Raw genomic sequence first — 14,857 nt, forward strand, 5'->3', positions numbered from 1 at the left:
TGCGGCACACCATTCACAATATGGACAGACCATGTTGTGCTCCAATAGTTGATGTCCTTCAAGGAGCCTGAGGTTCAGGGGGCCTAATGGCTGGAAAAACTCCAGTCATATAACTTCCCAGTAGTTCATAAAGCTGCCACACCAACGTCGATGCTTTGTCTCGTCGCCCTTGTGCTGCTGAGGGCTGCAGTCACTGTGAAAAGAGAGACACGGGAGAGGCAACTGTGTCAGGAGAATGAGGCAGAACAGCCTGCATCTGGGGCACAGAGAGTGATCGACGCACCAGAGTGAAAGTGGCAGCAGGAGCAGGCATGTGATCTGAGGCATCATGCTGTGAAAGCTAGAGGCACAGCAGAGGCCCAATTAGGGGGACATTGCAGGGTGCTCGTTGGTCACAAAGGGACTGTGGTCCAAATTCAACATACTGCGACTGCGTGATGGAGTGCTCCAGCGAGCATAGAAGGAGCCAGCAAACGGGGAGGACAGATGGCAAGTGGTAGTGCCCAAAGTTCTGAAGGAAGCAGTGTTAATGGCTTGTCGTGGAAGTACAGAGTTTTTTTGGCGGGTCCAAAACACCTTCGCCAAGGGTTCCACAGAAGGGGTGTGGATATGCTACAGATGCAATGCTTGTGCAGGGATGGCCTTGTTGAAAGATTTAATAGGACCTTGGCCCAGCAGCTAGCCATCCTTACCACTGACCATCAGCGAAACTGGGACAAACCAACTGGACCAGAGTATGAAAGGCAGCTGCATGATTGGATGGAAACAGCCCATGTGTTTTCTAGGGATCAATTGGATAAGGCTGGCATGAGACAGAAGAGAAACTATGATGTTAGGAGCAAGGGGATGAACTTTCAGGCTAGCCCCATACAGAGGTAACCTGACCACCTCTTTTCAAAAGAGGAAGCCCAAACCCATTAGCTCGCAAAACATCATGGGCATTGTCCCCATACCACACACCCCAGTTGTCCCCTTCCCTAAACATCCCACAATCAGCCACTTCCCTTGGACTTTCCCCTGTGTCCCATCAGATTAAATAAAATTATTGAATTTTATTAAAAAGTCTAATAATAGTAATTATTAAGAAATAATTTTGGTTGCGTTTTTGGTTCATCCAGAGTGCATCCAGATTTTTTGGTTTTGGTTTCAGCCCAGAATTTTTATTTTGGTGCATCCCTACAATAAAAGATTTCACTCACAAATCTGTGGGAATGCACGGTTTGTGAATGAGACCTAATGTTTGTAAAATGAAAGTTTAGTGAAACTGCAGAAGTTGAATGCTGCGGTGTACCTTGCCTGGTGAGATAAAGACACAGGCCTGCCCTCTGCTGGAGTCATCGTGCCAGTGCTCACTCACTGTTACAGAAATATTTATAGGCTCTGCGTGGTCCCTTGAAAGATGGGCCTATAGAAACACAACCCTCATTCATATTACAAAGATTTTACTAATTATATGTCAAAAAGTATGAGAAATTAAGAGTTTGTTTGCATCTGGAGAGTATTTGAAAATGTAAAGTGAATATGGATGGTATTTGAAAATATAAACAGCATGGAGAGGAGTATTAATAGAATGGAGGGGAAGTATTTGCAATTGCAGAGTGTAATTGAGAGAAAGAATAGGGGATATGAAGGGGGCTTTTAAAGTGTAGAGATTTTTTTGAGATTTGAGATATTTGAGATATAGAGTAGGTTTCCTCAAATCCAGCCCTTAAGGGCCACTGTCCTTCATATTTTGATTCCAAACCTAATCAAAGACACCTGAGCAAGCTGATCAAGGCCTTAAGAGAAGCTAGAAAATTGCAGGTAGGTGAGTTTGATCAGAAGCTGTGTCTGAAAATCACCCCCTGTTCCCTCATTCAATATTTCCCTACATTAGTCCACTAATATAGTTCAATTGAAGGAGTGAATGATAACGAGTGAGATTTAAGGGCTGCCGTTTTAGCATAGATTGTGCTTGTTGTTTAATTAATTGAAACTTAGCAAACTGGCAGCTCCAGTAGTAAGATGAAAAGATTTATCTTGAACTCTGTCATAGAAACTATGTCCACACCGGACACCACTATAAATGGCTGTCCTCTCAAATAGTGTCCTATTTAACGTTATATTGGGTGATTTGGACCCAGCCAGAGTTTGAGCTAAAGGGCTGGGTTTGAGGAACTCTGTTTAGATCCTTTTTGAGAATGGCAGCTGTGTACCTGATTGTTTCTGTCAAGCCTGGGTCCGTTTGAAAGGGCATGTATGTGAAACTGAGCCAGTGTTGAGATAAAGGGTTGTTTCTGCTCTAATGAATCCTTTTGTTTGCTCACCAAATTCCAAGAGCCTTGAATTCTGACCTGAACACACGCAAGAGACTTATATATGGAAGATGTAAAAACATAAATAAATAAATATATATATATATTTCTGTCTGGCCTCACCTGATTATGGCTTCCAAACAGAGTACAGTCAACACTCAGATCACCTAGTTTTCTCTGAGTGTCATTTTCTACCCTAAGATCCAAACCCCAACCCTGAGCCTTTCCTACAATTAGAGAGACAGCATGTTCATGATAATAACTGATGCCACATGTGACCAAATAAGCAACTTCCCTCTCAATAGCAATGTGGTATAGCCACCTGTCAGTTCTGTATAACTTTGCTGTAATTGTGTTTCACCATCTGAGGAGTCAGACTGTGTTAAATCCTGATTCTCCCACTGTGCTCGGTGCGTGAGAGTATGTGACCCTCTCTTTCCAAGATAGCTTGTCTTCACAGTCAGATTCCTGGGCAACGAGTGTAGCTGGTATAAAAATAACACATTAATCAAAATGTAATGTAACACAACATAATGTAACATTCATGTAGTGTTAAGGGATGGTCACATTAGCGTTACTTGCGCGAAATCGTCCATTATCAATAGCGATGCATGAAGTCACTTACTTGGAGGTTACTTCCAAACTAAGCAGCTCTTTATTGGTAAACATTCAATTTGCATGTTCAAAGTTTAACAACAATTAATTTGATTCAAAAGCCATGTAAATTCCATATTACTATTAAGATGACTGCATTTCGCCTGTAGAACAAAGTGTGGTAAAATTAGCGAAATGTCTGCAACATTTTCATGTTCAAAAAAGGTCCATTGTTCGTCACAAATAGTGTAATGATGTATGAAGCACCGCTCACTCACACAGAAGTTTCAAACCAAGCAGCTTTCTGTTGGTCAACGCAGAAAATTTGAGTTACCAACCTGAACCCTTATGTGAAATATCCGGATTTCGCTGAGAAGCGGTAAATGTGACCTCACCTTTACAGAAGACACTATATTACGGCTGACTCAAAATTACACTACCTGAGGTATAGAGTGATTGAACACCAGCACTTGCTTAAAGCCAGAGATTGTACTCGAGATCTCAGCTTCAAAAGTCAATCCGCTCATGCCAACCAGAAGTTCTGCGGTGCCCTTAACTGAAGAGCGCGAGTGGCTCAACTGTGAGGGAACAACACGTAAGGCATTTTTACAAAAACAAAAAAAAGGATTAAAAATGCATAATAATACCCAGCTAATAAAAATATGTTTTAAGAACATTTAGCTAATGTTCCAATTAAGTTACGAAACCCTTATTTCTGAAGTTTCAAAACATAATATATATATATTTTTTTAGATTAGTTTTTATTCTTAGTAGCCTACTGCGAATGTTAAAGGAAAATGAATTACATTTTATCATTTTTCAAACATTATGGGAACACTGCTTTTGAATGTTCTCTGAACATTCTGAATCATTTTTTAAAAACTGTTCGAAGAACATTCATCTAAAACATTTTAACAAAGAAATGTTCCATGAACAACGTATAAATAACGTTTTTTTTTGTTCAAACATTTTGAGAACATTATTAAAGACCAGATTACTCTGAACGAACATTATACTAATGTTACTAGAAGAAGGTTTCTTTATAACTTTGAAAGAACCTTGCCAGAATGTTAGCCAAAGTTCTTAGAACGTTCCCTTAAGCTAGGTAACTACCCAGCATAATGAGGTCATTTGACAACACTCTAGCATACTTGAAAGTGCATTCAGTAGTTTGTTTATTTTTTTTAAGTACACTTCAAAAAATAAATTGTTTTTGAATGGTATACATACATATGAGATGAACACTGTACTTATATATATTTTTTATAAAAGGTATTTTAATTATACATGGTTGGTGCAGGTCGCCCTACTGTTGAAAAGAATCCTCACACTCATTGGCTGTCTCTGTATGTACGCTAGTAGTGTTGTTTGGTGATGTGAAGTGCAATAATTAGACAATGAAACACATTTATTATCATGCTATCGACAGGTAAGTGAATTAATTATTGTCTAGAGACCACTACCTAAAACTCAATAGTATTAGTGTGATTTTCATAAAGACAATATAGATGACAGTGCAGTGACTAACAACAGTAGTATATAATAGTAATGCTAACACTAGCTAGAGAACTACTGAATGCTCCTTTAAAATATTTATCATGCATTCACACCCACAAAAAAACTAGTATGCAATAGTATGTACACTGTTTTTTTTTCTTTTGTATATGGAATACTGCACATAGTAGCATTGCTTAATGGAAGTAACATGATTGTCATACCTGTGATTTTGAGTGAAACTCAAACGGCAGGTACGGATGTAAAGCTGATATGTTGTGGGAAATGTTCACCATTAGCCCAATGCTAAAAAAAGACATCAAAACTGAGTCCTCTGGACAGTCTAAACATACATTACATTTGTATCTCGTTATTGTAATGTATATTTAGTGATATTTCGGAAATGCTTCATTTTACAGTACGTTAACTTACGTGTACTTACAGTGTACTTACCTAAGAAAGTATTGGGTAATATAAGGTAAGTACACAGGTTAAGGTTAGGTTTAGGGGTACGTTCAGGGTTAGTACCTAGTTATTACCCAGTTATTGTAATTACTATAATAAGCACATAGTATGTACATGGGGAGAAGGACTGTAAAATGAAGCGTTACCGATATTTCCTATAACAATACCTTGGGGTATTGTGGTGACCTTGAAGATCAAATGAGAAAGCTGAACTCTGAGAGTTGGAAAGACTGGCTCTGATTCCAACCTACACAAATATCAGGATGAGTTCTGATGTACAAACACAATCAAATGTTCAAAGTGACCACTGAATCATTCTTCAAAAGAAGGAAACAGCCTTTCATGTTCTCACATATGTACCTTCAATGAGTCTTCCTCCTCCTGCCCAGAGCAGACGCCCAGCAGGTGGCCCGTGTCCATCCCCTCTGTGCATTTCACCTGTAAAAACAACTCTCTGTGCCTTCAGTTTGCTTTACTTGTAGGAGAGGAGTGTGGAATCAGAGGCATTTCCCTTCAACAACATGAGAAATGACCCAGAATGTACAGGGAGTTTCTGGGACATCCATATGTATACCAATGCACACTAAACTGATGCTTGCTTATTCTTCAACAAGTGTTTGATTAAGGAAGGAATTAACAGTGGTTTCAAAACAAACACAGATACAATAAAAAAAAAAAAATGTGTCCACATTTATCCTACATGGATGTTAGAATGGTTTAAGGACTAGCATATTCACTCATTCTTGATCAGGAGTTGTCAAACTTTTTGACACCAACCCCCAAATATAATGATCCCCTTTTTTGTGTCTTCTTTCCTAAAATATAATGGCAGCTAAATATTTCTTAAACTTAAAACCCATTTATACAGTGTGAAAAAAAATATTAAAGGGATAGGCCCCAGTTCTTTCAAACCAGTATGACTTTCTTTCTTCAGTGATATTTTGACAAAAATAGGTCCATTCAATGACAGACAATGGTCACCAAAACTATCGTGTTACCAACATTCTTCAAAATAACTTTTTTATGTTCTGCTGAAGAAATAAAGTGTTTGTATGCGCGTGTAACATAAAAGCTGGATGCTCTAATTGCATTGCAATTCCAGTAAGCTGTCCTTGCTTTATTCTCTCCCAAGGGATGAGATTCTAGCATTTGCATGGAGCACGTTCGGTTCTCAAAGAAATGGGAGGCACTCATGGCGATGCATTCATGGTAGGCTCTGTTATTGCTTGATTCTCTGGAGGGATAAGAATCTAGCGTATGGACAGAGCACATTCGACTCTCAAGACTCCCTCTGTTTCATTACCTCCCTCCCCAAATGGTTGGGTCTTGAAATAGGGATTTGCTCCCCTTTGGTAAGATGCTGCTAGAGGTCTCTCCCGATGATTAGTTTTACAAAATGACTAGAGTTGGATCACCTATGGCTCCCTCCTTGTCATTGTAGCGTTCTATAGTTTAACCATTAACTATTGTCCTGAAAAAGTGTCTTTATTCAAGACAGAGTATGAGCTGCTCTCCCCCTGTGGTCTGGGGTTTATAATTAGGGCATATATCCCCTGTGGCCTTGAGGTTTACATAGAAGAACAAGGAAGACAAAGAAAGTGTGCATATACTTAATTTGTTCTTGTGTGTCAGTTAGTGTGAATGCGATTTGAGACTCTGGGAGACTTTCAGTGATTCACAATTACTGAATGACTGTGATTCTCTAACCTGAGAGTGGACGGTCGTTTGTGTTTTATGGTGTGAACTCTGCTCCAGTGTGGCCCTCAGGCCGCTGGCCCCTGTATGCAGCTCCATTTGGGCACAGACTCTGCTGTCATTCCAGTTCACATTCACACCTGCGCTGCTGTTAAATGGAAGCCCTGCTCCAATTGACAGAGACAGAAACATATTACACTCTATGACACAGCCATAACTAGAGACTGCTAATGCCGCTGAGTATACTGTACCTGCAGAACGTAGCCAAGGGAATGTGTGAGACACCTGGGTATGAAGACTTCTGCTGCACCCATGCTGTGTCATATTGCTGCTGATGTTCACACACAGTGACTCTTCCATAGCAACTACACATAGTAAGTCACTAAGTTCTTCTCCAGAGTTCCTCTCATGCTGACGAGTCACTTCCAGTCCATATACAGAGTCATCCACTACTAGGGTCAACTCTCCTGCACCACAAACACACAACAACATGAGAGTATCAAGCACTTACATGTACATATTAGACAAACACACACAATAATAACATTTTCAAACTATCTTTCAGTAACCACGTTAATTAATATTTCCAATTAGACCATGATAAGAATGGACATTATTTATTATAGATTTATATATGACAAATATAGTCACAAAAAAAAAACTGAAAAAGGTTAGATAACTAAGTAGGAGGTACAAAAGTCAATTTAGTTGTGGAAGTAAGCCAGATTACTCTCTGAAAATTACAGTCCATAAGTCCTAAGTGGACCTCCCTTAAAGTCATTGAACTTTCTGAAACTGAACTTTTTTCACCAAAATGTTTATTTACACTCTATTAATGAATCTATGTGCCAGTGTATTACAGTAAATGCATTGGCACATTGATCTTGCACTTACCTTCAATTAGACCCTTTGTCTGAGTTAGTACTCCAACCAAACTAGCTGAATTGGGTAAAGCAGTGAGATCTCGTATCGAATTAACAAGATCCCCTGAAAGAGACAGTCGCAATTGATCACGTGGTAGAATTCCACTCAAATGAGCACTAAACATCTCCTCTTCCTTTTTTACTGTACAATGCAAGAAAAAACTAGAGAGAAAGAAAAAAAGATAGAGGCTAAAATCAAATGATAGGTAATAAAACAGTCATGATGCACAGTGAATGCAGTAGGTCTTGTCCCACAGTACAACAGAACTGCTGTTGTCGTTTTACCTTTCTGAAGAAGAATTAGCAGCTAAATGAATATGACCATCAGACGGGAGCCCTGGGAATAAGGACTGATGAAAGCCAGCATGGATGCACACATCACTACTGCTATTTGCCACCTTGTTTTCTTGAGTAAAGTGAAGTGTCACATTTTTTCCAGCTGCCTTCAGGCTGATAGAACTGACGATGCTTCCAAAAGGTGATACTATTATTTCTGCATGTGCCTGGAATGTCATGAAAAATAGGCAAAGCACTCAATATCAGTTCATGCATTCATCAACAGAACTACGCTCAGAAATATGCAATAAATTACTTGCAAAAGAGCACTTTTGAAGGTATTTACATGATAATTCTTGTCGTCAATGGCTATTTTCCCGTCAGAGTAATACTCAAACTCGCTGGTGTTCTTAGGACTACTGAGTACTTCAACATCTAGGCTGACAGAGTTCGGGAAATCCAGCTGAAAAACACTCTTAACTCAAAACATTGTAAAGGTACAACACAACATTGCTGTGAAAATGATTTGCCTTCCATCTGAATTTGACTCTAAGGCCATTTTCACACCTGTAGATAATTTGCTTTGTTCTGAAACAGGGATCAAAATTGTTACAATTGCTGCAATTTCTTCTTGGTTTGGTTCGCTATCATAAGGCAACATTTCTAAACAGACCAAAGATGTTTAATACAAGTCACTCATTAGTCATAGTGCACTTTTACTGTAAGTTCGAGGATTCCACTCATAGCGAACATCCTTCAGACTGGATGCACAGCAGCTCTTCGGGCTTACTGTGGCTTTCTTTGTTGCTGTCTAATATTGCTTTCTTATTTTGAGCAAGAATCAAAGCTTTGTTGGTATTTTTATGTGTTTAGGTCAGTTGTTCTGAAATATGTTCATCTGTCCCAACATGCATTGGAGCATGAATAAATTATGCAGCTGAATTCTGTTACTATTTAGATTTGTATATTTTTTTTATTGCCATCATTATTGAGGTTTGTATGATGGGTGTTGATGTCTAAGTGTGTCTCAACTTTTACACAAGAGGCTGTCGTGTATTTGGAAGACTGCACTCACTGCAGATATATCTTGTCAGCATTACAAGTGATATTTCTGTCAAAACAACTTAACTTATTGCTTATTTTCTTCATTAATAATATAACTTCTTAGTTATTTAAATCAGTTATGAAACTACATGTACATTCGACTGCTATTAAAGCAGATATGTTTATATGCTTTCCATCCTTCTCTTTCTTTATCAATTCACAAATGTTCTCTTAAAACACTATTACAATTGCTAAAAGAGAAATAAGTTAATAAAAGTAGAGGGTCAAGAGGCCAACTAAAGCAAAGACTAAAAAAGCTTATTTTCAAAAAAACATCAACACCTAAGCCTCTCTTACTCTCAATAAGAACTTCTGTGCATGCATAAAAGAAATAAAGACAATCTGGACTGTAATAAGTGAAGATGTAATGCTGTGAGTTGTTTAATCCACTGCTGAGGTTTTGAGAGATGTACTATCTTCTTTTATCTTCAGTTGATTTCATCTTAAGCTGTGGCTGAAAGTCATAGTTTCTATTCTTGTTGTTTATCTTTCCTTCAGTTGTTCTGCTTGTTAACAGCAAGTGTTTGAATGTTTGAAAGAATGTTTCAGGAAGATCATACAAAACTTTTTTTTTTAATTCCACACTAACTTCAAGAAAACTGGACATTTTAATGTTTCCATAACCAAAACAAAACGTTTGGAAAACGTTCTTAGAACAAAAAGTTGTTCGCTGGGAATGACTTTTTTACAGAGCGACACTGGTATCTAGGTCTTATTGTTGAGTTTTTGTTCATGAAGGGGGGATTTTTGTGGATTCATTTGTTTGGGTTGAAGATCTAATGATGTTCAGTGTAAAAATATGCAACAATACAGGAAATCATAATGGAGGCAAACATTTTCTCAGCACTCTATAGTGTAAATTGTAAAGGCAGACTTTGAAGTTATTTCGCATGAAGGTATAGAACAGAATACAATTGACCTGGCTTAGCCATGCCCCCAAACGCGATGAGCCAATCACAGTGCGCATAGCTAACCCAATACACTCGGATATTCTCTGCTTCCTCGTCCATTGAAATGCATTGCAGTTAGTCAGTTTTCATTCGTTTTTATATGTTTTTTCTTGTCATTTTAAGTTTGAAATGGTCAAACCGTGTGCATGGTATACATGCAACTCCGACACTAGGTATCCCGAGAGGCTGGGCGATGGTGTGTATTTTTTACCCTTTCCCAAGCCACATCTCAACCGAGATAAGTGTCTGGATTAAGTTATGCGTTAGACCACAACACCAACTAAACGTGGATAAATTAAACATGGATGTCTACATCTGTTCTAAGATAAGTCAACAACTTATTTGAACGTTATCTTTAACATCTCTAAAGTAAAGTTAGCGTAACATTAGAAAAGGTTAACGTTAGCTTCTAGCTGCGTTGTACATTATGTCACTTAGTTCATTAACGTATCTGTAAATAACCGAGATAACAAATGTTAGCAATGTTGTGCTGAATGATTCGTGTAAATACTGTAGCACCAAACTAACGGAGAGGTACTCTTGCTAAAGATGGTAAAAAGGCTTGTCCTGGAAACGTATGCAACTTAGACCGGCACATATTTAATTTGATCATGAACCATTAATTACATATTGAAGCACAACATTTTAGACAACTTTCTACCAAAATGTAATCTATGTAATCTTTCTGTCTCCAAAAATCATCAATTGCCTCCTGTGAAATGTCTCCTACAGTGACCGAATGACACCGAATGTTGTCTGTTTGTCCGAGTGAGTGTGGAGGGGGCGTGGCCTAGCCATAGGTCAATTAACTAGAGACTTGCTAACTTGATTACAAAGATTAGAGGCAAGTCAAAGTAAAAAAATAATGTGTTATTGTTTACCTGAAACAGCTGGGACAGGTTTGCTTTCATTGTAATACCTTGCTGAGAAGTTTTTAGGTCATGAAGTTGTACTTGACCAAAGGCTGCAAATACTTCCTCTTTTCCAGTCCACAACCTGCCCTGAATTTTATGCACATTCTTCACAGAGAGGTGAAGTTAGCACATTCCCAGGAACAAAGACAAAATGTAATTTAAATTTTTAAATTATGATCCTATATGTGACTTAAAATGAGACTAGCCTTACATTATTTGGGTGTAATTGGATATGTATATACATAACATATCTCTGCTTGCTTACCTGTTTGTTTTGGACTGTGACGCAGATATTTGAGTCTTGAGGAATTCTCTCAGTGCTGAAAGACTGGACTATTGAGGAGCACACCTGACAAATAAACCATATTATACAACAGTTATTTTCATTCCTGAAATCTGATTTGCTGAGCTGATATAACAGTCTGGTACCATTGAGACTGTTTTCACTGTTTGCATCACTTGTCTGGCTCTTTGGATCATTCATTCAACCAATTTATTCAAAAACACTGATTCATTCAGAAATTAAACAAATGGCTGTGTCCTTCGTAATAGGAAGGCTGCTTCCTTGTGAGGATACTTCCTTGACCAGTCCTTCTGAGCCTTTTATGCTTGAGTCCTCCTCAGCACTGAATGCTAGAATTCAGGAATTTAGGAAGGGTGTCCAATCCTGCTACCGGACCATGGAGCACCAATATCCAGTTTAGCTCCAGCCTTTCCCAATAGACTTGCCTAGAAGTTTGTAGTAACCCTGAAGACCTTGATCAGGCCCGTTTAGTTAGGATTGGAGCTAAATTCTGCAGGATAGTGGCCCTCCAGGAGCAGGACTGGACACCACTAGTCTAGTAAGTCCACATGGCTACATTATAAAGGTTTTCGCTCCCCTTGTCACAGCATAAAAATACTGCTAAAATGATTTTTTTAAAATACTTTACATTAAAAATCTTTGTATTTACAGACTTTCAATGAATGTTGCTCAGTGAATTGTCTGTGGTCTACCAGTAGTTTAATAATGAACAGTTTATGCCATTAATCGACAACAATACCAAAGAAAATGTAATGCTTTCATCCTGATCTTTTTTTGTCTATATTTTTGTCAATGCATTGAGCAAATACATAAAATACATTTGGTTGAGCTCAGTGTAGATTAATTTTTCACCAATTATTTTTCGTGCATTGGAATATGCTCAAAGGATTGTGTGTGATTAAAGGATGTGAAGGATATACATGATTGTAACAGCCCATAGTTCTGTTACTACTGTGTGGTTTATAGATGGTTGTCACCCTACTACCGTACACTAGGGGCTCTAAGCTGCCCACCTCTAGCCTAAAACAAGGTAAAGTAGTAGGAAGTGAGTTTTGTTTAGATAGGAGGAAGCATGGGGTGCTTCTCAATTCTCAATTTGATGCTTCCTTGTTTCCTCGCTCCTTCGTCCTCCAGCCTGTGACCCGGAGGATTGAGGAAGCTTCCAGAGGAGCTATGAGCAAGGATGCACAGGTGTGGAAGTCTACTTGCCGAGAAGCCTGTCGCATGTATAAATTCTACCCCACTTCACATGTCACAATAATTTTAATTTATGCTTTCAATAAACCATATATCACACATATTTCAAAAGGGCATCTTTCTTTATTATTATTATTATTTATGAATTTCTTAAATAATCAAACTTCAACAAAATATGGGCAGATCCTCTGAGCTAAGCTGATGAAGCTTTGAACTTACGCTCGAGTGATCAATAATATTCCAATATACAAGTTTTCCTTCGATACCTCTGTCCTCATTTTCTTTCCTTGCAGATTTCCCTCGCATCATACGGGGGGTGGAGCTGAGACCCGAGAAATGAGAAGCACCGATGGGCTGCATCCGAAATCACATACTTCCCTACTATATAGTAAGTGAAAAACACAATGTGACAAAAGTAGTATGTCCGAATTCACAGTACTCAATAAACAGTAGGCAAAAAGTACCTGGAAGACCTTCTTCTTACGGTAAGAGTCTGAAGTGTGCATACAATGGACACTTTACTATCCCATGAGGCCTCGGGAGAGGATTTATGAATGGCATTGAAGTGACACACCTGACGCTGGTAGGTCACATGATAATGACAATATGGCGAATGTAGTACATCTGGATTACATTCATACTACATACTTTTTTAGAGGTCATGAAGTAATTACTTGTTCAAAATAAGTACCTACTCAAGAGAGTATGTGATTTCGGACGCAGCCAAGGCCTTTCTACACTTGCTATCATCCATACTGAGAGTCCAGATTGAGAAACGTTTGTGCTTCAAGCTCAATCAATAAGAACTCTTTTATATTGGTAGTTTTAATACTACTAATATGCTCATTGACTGGATATAGGAAGCATTTCCATTTTGAGACTATTACATTGCATTCTATAGTGGATTTGGGACTAATCACTCAAGGAATAAAGTGTTTGTTTGGGATCACATGGTTAATGTTTATCGTTTTGACAATTGTTTGTCGCTCACAGAACTATATTTCATCATCATCATCATCATCATCATCTACAAAAAGTATGATGTACATTCATCAGAGGACATCTGTGCTTCTCAATGGACAATGGTCAGATCAGGTTTTTCTTTGCATCCATTATCCTGCCCTATTGCTACATTGTTGTTGTTTTATGTCAACCAGATTCATTCATATGGGTTTCTAAGTCTGTTGATTGTTATTGATGTGTTTTTTATTGTAAACTTTTTTTTTTACTATCCCAATTTACATTTTTCAAGGGTGGTACATTCTTATACCTCATCTGTTCTTTCTCTCTTTTTTTGGATTATGTACAAACTTTAATTCAGATAAACATGACAATTTACTTCTGTGTGCATATTTTCCTTAATAGTTCTAGCCTGGTATAATATGATTTAAGGTGCATAAGCATCTGACTTTTGTAAATATAGGAGGACAGTTACATGATGCATCCTTAAAAACACACTGAACAAAGGACACGGAACAAAGACAGAGGATCTATCAAATTGAGAAGGCCTTCAGGGGTGCTTGATGATGTGAAAGTCGAGATATTCAGCTGTCATGTCTTGTGTTGGTTTTGTTCACTTCATGCTTACATGTCTTTTATTTTTAAATCTGTCTTGAGGCTTGTTCGACTTGAACCAGCGTTGCACAGACCGATCGGTTGATGACATCAAAGTACCGCGAGAGCGATTAGAGAGCAGACGGCTCCTTATGCTTTTGAATCGCTCTCGCGGTACTTTAATGTCATCAACCGATCGGTCTGTGCAGCGCCGGTTCAAGTCGAACAAGCCTTTGGTCTTGTGTCCTGGTTTGTCATGTGACTCCCTTGCCTCTCATGTAATTTTTCATGTGCTCCTTAGTTTCTGTGTCATGTCCTGATTGGTTCTTTGTTCACAGGTGTTGCTTGTTATGTGATTAGTCTGTGTATTTAAGCCGTCATGTTTACCTTGTTACTTTGTCGGATATTGAATTAAGTTGCCGTCTTTGTTCAGTAACAAAACAAATATCTGTCTTTATGAGTGAGTCATTGAATCATTCACTCAACTGATTTGTTCAAACGATACGATTTGTTCAGAAAAAAATGTTTGTATTTATAAGTGAGTCATTGAATCACTAACTCAACCCATTCATACAAACCACTGAGTCTTTCAGGAACACAACTACTGTGTTTTGCTTAGGGAAGCACAACCATTTAATCATATGTTTGGGAAATATTTTTGTTGCTGCAGCAAAAACAGACAAAGCAACAGGTCATATTGTGTCTAAAATGTTACTCTTATATAGTCTTGTTTATTGCAACTGATGTATAAAAAACATATGGCCCTAGTGTTTACATTAATTGTCAATTAACAAAGCTAGCCACATAACATACCTGACTAACTGCAAGGACTGCAAGTTTAAATCTGGGGTAAATTACTTGGGTGACTCTAACATAACAGGCTATGTACTGTAATACAGCCTATGAAAACAATTATGACACTGTGTGCAGAAAAAGTTTAAACTCACATATGGCTGTTGTGGTTGAAAACCTAGAGTCAGGATGTGAATGGCCTTTTTGTTTCCATGGACTAGAACCTTTGACTCCAAAGTGTAAACCTTTTGATGTAGATCACTTGTGAATGTCTCCTGGAGGATGAGACTCTGAGGGAGAA

The 14,857-nt window shown here is 38.3% G+C and overlaps 1 long non-coding RNA gene across 1 annotated transcript; it reads right to left on the reverse strand.

The window, feature by feature from the left end:
• Positions 1–3,352: 3,352 nt before the first annotated feature.
• On the reverse strand, positions 3,353–5,094 carry LOC143725963 (uncharacterized). The gene is made up of 3 exons (XR_013198517.1): positions 5,015–5,094; positions 4,607–4,688; positions 3,353–3,466 (listed from the first exon to the last, which is right to left on the reverse strand). It is a non-coding gene; the product is annotated as an uncharacterized LOC143725963 (long non-coding RNA).
• Positions 5,095–14,857: the final 9,763 nt, after the last annotated feature.

The sequence above is a fragment of the Siphateles boraxobius genome, unplaced genomic scaffold (genome assembly GCF_051911475.1).
Source record: "Siphateles boraxobius isolate OS27281-9 unplaced genomic scaffold, OSU_SipBor_1 1, whole genome shotgun sequence".
NCBI classification, from domain to species: Eukaryota; Metazoa; Chordata; class Actinopteri; order Cypriniformes; family Leuciscidae; genus Siphateles; species Siphateles boraxobius.